The sequence below is a fragment of the Amia ocellicauda genome, chromosome 3, assembly GCF_036373705.1.
Source record: "Amia ocellicauda isolate fAmiCal2 chromosome 3, fAmiCal2.hap1, whole genome shotgun sequence".
Lineage (NCBI taxonomy): Eukaryota > Metazoa > Chordata > Actinopteri > Amiiformes > Amiidae > Amia > Amia ocellicauda.
The window spans coordinates 18,375,474-18,381,473 of NC_089852.1; positions in this window are offsets into that span (position 1 = coordinate 18,375,474).

The following is a 6,000-nucleotide window of genomic DNA, read 5'->3' on the forward strand; positions in this document are numbered from 1 at the left end:
AATTGTGCGGCCCACCGCTGTTCAACCGCCCCTAGATTGGCAGTGCTGAAATGCACTAATGGATTGTTATCAGTAAGGACAGTAAACATCATTCCCCACAGGTAATCTTTAAATTTCTCCGTGATGGCCCATTTCAAGGCCAATAACTAACTTAAATGAGCTATAATTCTGATCATTTCTCTCTGAGGGGTGTAAACTACGACTTGCATAGGCAATTACTTTCTCTCTCCTGAGAGAGAAGTGCTCCCAACCATTCCATACTAGCGTCAGTATACAACACAAATGGCAATGAAAAATTAGCAGACTCACCAACTTGGCTCGTAACTGCTTGAACGCCACTTGGCATTGAGGCATCCACACGAGGGGGGTATTTTTCTTTGCGGGTGTCACCCCCACCAGCAACCAATGAAGAGGGGTGGCGATCTTGGCAAAGGCGAGGATAAAACACAGATAGTAGCCCACAAACCCCAAGAACGACCACACTTTCTGTAACATAGAGGGATCTACCCAATCCTCTACTACTACAATCTTCTCGGGGTCGGGGGCCACCCCCGCCTTACTCACCCGGTGTCCTAAATAGCCCACTTCTTTCTGAAACAAGCGGCATTTCCGGGGTTGCAGCTTCAACCCAAACATGCATTGTCTGAAAAACTCGTTCCAAATGTTTCAGGTGAGTATCAAAGTCAGGTGAATATACAATAATGTCATCTAGATAAATAAGAAGAGAAGTATTTACCTGATCACCTAGACACCGCTGCATGAGAAGTTGGAAAGTAGCCGGGGTGTTACAAAGCCCAAAGGGCATCCTCTCAAATTCATACAACCCAGCTGGGGTTGTAAATACCGTCTTTTCTTTATCTGACTGGTCTACCGCCACCTGCCAATATCCACTTGCAAGATCAAGGGTCGAGTACCACTCGACCCCAGTCAAGCTAGTTAATGACTCCTCAATAAGCGAAAGAGGATAGGCATCTTTATGGGTTACTGCATTCAATCGCCGATACTCTACGCAGAATCTCAAGGACCCATCCTTTTTCTTTACTAAAACAACAGGGGTGGCACAGGGACTGCTGCTCTCCGTAATCACTCCAGTAGTTCTCATCTGCTGGATCAGGCCCCATAGTTCTTGATACATAGTTGGAGGGATGGGCCGGTAACATTCCCACGATGGGGGGGTAGTTCCAGTGGGGATATGATGGTAAACCACCTCTGTCCGCCCAAAATCTTCCTTGTGGGCAGTGAACACTCCTCTCCATCACCGCAATAGGGCCTCCATCCGACCCCACTGAACTGGGGTCAACCCCACTGCCTCCCCGGCCCAATCCACTGGGCCCCCTATTTCCGTGGAGTGGACTGGGCAAACATCCACCTCCACCACATCGGGGTACTAGAACTGAAAGACAATGTCCCCTTCTGCATACATCTCCCCGTGGTCAATACGCGAGAGCACTGGGGCATATCTATGGGGTAAGAACAAAGATTTAACAATTTAATAGAGACCTTACCCTGTCGCCTTTAATGCCGTCTACCAGGACTTCCACACCTGGGCACTCCTCCACTATATCGGGCTTAAGAATGGCAGTGTTAACCCCTACCTGCCTACTTTAAAAAGCAGTTATCTTTCGAGTCAGAAGCACTGCCTAAGGGGGAGGGGGAGGGGGAGGGGTTTTCAGCACGCATCGCTGGAACGCATCGAAGACTTTTGTCTATCAAAGCTGCCCTGTTTGTATAAAAGGTGACATCTGCACAAGGACTTCCTCTTTTTGCCCTTCGCCTTGGTTCGTCAAGATGTGTAAGAGAGCCTCTGTGTTTGTCCAAACCAGAAATCTGCATTTTTTGGTTGGCTGGCAGTACATACTGTGCTTTCCTTCCACCGATTCACTACAGTTGTGTGTTGTTGTGCTATTTTAATTTTATTTAAATTAGCTAAGCTGTTTTGTTCCGTCCGCACCTCGGAAGTCCGTTGGCGCCGTCAGGCTGAGTTCTGGGCAGTCGCCCAGCAGGCTGTGGAGTCCCTCCAGCTTCCCTGGCCAGTGGACCCCACCCCACCGCCCTCCAGGTTTGAGAGAGGGGAGCGGTCGCAGCGGCCCACACGGGCCCTCCCGCTACTGCTTGACCTCCTAGAGGAGCTACAATCCTCCTGGGACCACCCGGCGACGTCCCCCGCCCAAGCACGGGCAGGCGAGGTCTATGCCAGGACCCAGGGTGCACAGGAAGCAGGGCTGGTGGATGTCCTCAGGGTGAATTCCACCATCTTGGTGTTGGTGTCTTTGCCCCCCCTCTCTGCGACGCCAAGGGACCTGTTCTGTCCTAACAGGCAGTGCAGGGTGACAGAGGCAATGCTCCGCCGAGCATATGAGGCTGGAGCCCAGGCGGCCCGCCTCCGCAATACGGAGTCCCTGCTGGCCCTCTACATTGCCCACCTGGTGGAGGCACAAGCGAATGGCCGTTCCTTGGCAGCCATTGTGGCGGCACGCCGTCAACTCTGGCTTTCCAAAGCAAGGCGAGTCCCGGTCGCAGACCGGACTCGGCTGATGGATGCCCCCATCTCACCCGGGTTCACATTTGGACCGTCCGTGGAGGGCATGTTGGCATGAGAGAGCAGTCACTACAGCTAGCCCAAGTGTACCCCCAAGCAGCACCTCTGGGCCAAGCCCGCAGACAAGCTGCAGGGCCTAGAAGGCCAGCCCCCAGGCAGCAGCAGCCCCACCCTCCTGCTGACCTGCGCCAGCAACTCACCAGCAGGCAGGCGCCTACCCAGGCCCGCCGTGGTAGAGCCCAGGACTCCAGGGTGCTCCAAATTTTAACAGTTGGCTACTCCCAACAGTTCCAGACCTGTCCTCACACGATCCGCGAAGTGCCCCCTCCGGGGCAGCACGAGGGATTCTATTCCCCATACTTCCTTGTGCCCAAGAAAGATGGTGGTTTCCGCCCCATCTTGGATCTGAGGTACTTGAATCGCCGCCTCAAGGTGTTGCGTTTCAAGATGCTCACCCTGCGTGCCATGTCTCAGGCTATCAAGCCTGGAGACTGGTTCACCTTGGTGGATTTGAAAGATGCCTACTTTCACATCCCCATCACGCAGGTGCAAAGGAACTTTCTCCGCTTGGCCTTTGAAGGCCAAGTGTTCGAATTCGCTATTCTCCCATTCGGCCTGTCTCTAGCCCCTCGCACTTTCTCCAAGTGCATGGACGCAGTGTTGGCCCCCTTGCGTTGCCAGACGACTGGCAAGTCTGTTCAAACTGCAGGGAGCAGGTTCAGAGTCACACGAGCCTGATCCTCGACCGCCTCTCCAAGTTGGGCCTTCGGGTCAACAGAGAGAAGAGCTGTCTTGTGCCAACTCAGCAGGCGCAGTTCCTCAGACTGCGCTTCGATTCCATTGCCATGCTGTCTATGCTGGTGCCAGAGAGAGTTGCCTCCATATGCACGTGTCTCTCCCTCTTCCGGTTGAGAGCCCATGTCAGGGTATCCCTTTGCCAGAGGCTGCTGGGCCTTCTAGCGGCTGCGTCCCATACCCTCCCCGTCGGCCTCCTTCATCTAATGTCTCTGCAGTGGTGGTTCGGGTCCCATGGGATGCATCCTCGCCGTGACAGAGCACGTCAAGTGACAATTACTCAAGTGTGCTGGAAGGCGCTTTGTTGGTGTCGGAGCCCTTCGAATTTAACCCTCAGTGTGCCCTTGGAGCCAATCTGCCACCGAGTAGTGTTGACAACAGACGCCTCCAAGCAAGGTTGGGGAGCTTTCTGCAATGGACAGGGAGTCCGGGGCAGTTGGACGGCGCCCGTCAGAGCCCTCCATATCAACGCCCTGGAATTACGAGCTCTGTTCCTCGGTCTCCGTCACTTCATGCTGGGCCTTCGGGGCAGTCATGTTTTAGTGTGGACAGACAACACAGCGGTGGTTGCCTACATCAACAGGCAGGGAGGTCTCTGGTCGCACACATTATATCGGCTAGTGCGTCATCTGCTTCTGTGGATGCAGCCTCTGCTGCACTCCATCAGAGCAGCCCACCTCCCAGGCATCTCCATCATGGCGGCGGACCTCCTATCTCGGGGAGGCCCCCCGGTGTCGGAATGGTGCCTCCACCCACTGATGATTCAGCAGCTTTGGAGCCGCTACGGCAGGGCAGAGGTGGATCTCTTCGCTTTGGCAGAGTCCACACATTTCCCCCTATGGTTCTCCGATCGGGATCAGTCAGGGACCCTTGGGATCGACACACTAGCCCACACGTGGCCGCGCTGTCTCCTCTACGCATTCCCACCGTTCCCTCTTCTCCCAGTGGTTCTGGAAAAGATCAGACAGGAACTAGTGATAGTTCTGCTAGTAGCACCTCGCTGGCCCTGCAGACTGGTTTGCGGACCTGGTCTCCCTCTTGGTCGGAGAACCTTGGCAGCTTCCCCTGCGGGCGGACTTGCTGTCTCAGGTGCAGGGCACACTGTGGCATCCCGGGCTCTCATTTTTTAACTGTGCAGTTTCTGAAAGGTGCGCGCAGGCTGAGGCCTACCCGTACTCCTTCTTTGCCCGCATGGCGCCTTAATGTAGTGTTGGATGCGCTTTCCAAGGCCCCATTTGAGCCCTTGCAGTCAGTTGACTTTAGGTTAGCGTCACTGAAGACAGCGTTTTTGCTGGCAATCACGTCAGCAAAACGTGTGAGCGAGTTACACGCCCTGTCTGTTCACCCTGCGTGTGTCCATTTTGCGGGAGATGGTTCCAGGGTTACGCTTCGGCCTAATCCTGCGTTCCTCCCAAAAGTGCTGTCTCCTTTCCATATCAACAGGCCTATTGAGTTGATGGCTTTCCATCCTCCTCCCTTCTCTTCGGAGGAGGAGAGTAGGCTACACCTGTTGTGCCGCTGCAGGCTCTCAGGTGCTATTTGGAGTGCACCAAGGACATTCAACGCTCGGACCAATTGTTTGTGTCCTACAGAGCACGGACGCGGGGCCAGGTGCTTTCAAAGCAGCGCCTCTCACACTGGATTGTGGACACCATTACCACGGCTTATGAGTCAACTGGAGCCCCGGTGCCTGAACACCTGGTGACCCACTCGACTCAAGGTGTAGCCATGTCGTGGGCCCTTTTTCAAGGTGCCCCACTGGCAGATATCTGTGCGGCTGGGAGTTGGGTCTCGCCGCACACCTTTGTTCGGTTCTACAGGCTGGACGTGATGGGCCCGGTCCCTTCTATTGGGAGTCCGGTGTTGGCTTCAGTTGAGTCTTAGCAGCCTGTTAGGCACTGGCTCCTGGCTATTCTATCCCTGTCTGCCCCTGTTGAGCATGCTTGAGAAAAGCAATGCAGAACTGTTATCCCTTCCTACCGGGCTGTGACTTGTATACAGTTCATTCAGTAGGTGGGAGTGCATGTGTTTTTTTTACACCTGTACCCCACCATTGTGCATAGTTCCTTTGTCAGCAGGCCTTGGCCCCGCCCTAGCTATACTAGCTGTGCTGAGGGCCGCTGCTGCTGTATTCAGCAGTAGGCTTTGAGTTTGCTCTTGTGCCCTGCTGTGTTAATTTATTGACATCAGTAGAGCATCTGTTCCGCTAGCTCCGGCAGTGGGTAACCTGCTCCTGTGTCCTGCGTGTGGTCTATGAACTGGCTTCTGCGCCCCGCAGTGTATATAGTTCTTTAGAATAGACAGTTGAGCTTGTCCGCTCCTTATTAGGTTGAGCGTGGACAACTACTCCTGTTGTTAGCGAGGGCACTCGTGCTTCGCTATGTATATTTTTCCTTTGACAGCAGTCTGTGGCCCCGCCCTAGCTATGCTAGATGTGCTGGAGGCCACTTCTGCAGTGTCCAGTTGAAGGCTGTTTGTCCGCTGTGTATATAGTTCCATTATTAATAATGGAACTATCCAGTAGTGGCTATCTAGTCTGGTTAGCCCGCTCTATGTAGAGCACGGGGTGCGAGACTGCGCCCTGTGCTTATATGGTGTGGTCTTGGTATTGGCCCCGCTCCTAGCCCTGCTAGTAGAGCAGGAGGCCGCTTTACTAGGCTTCACGG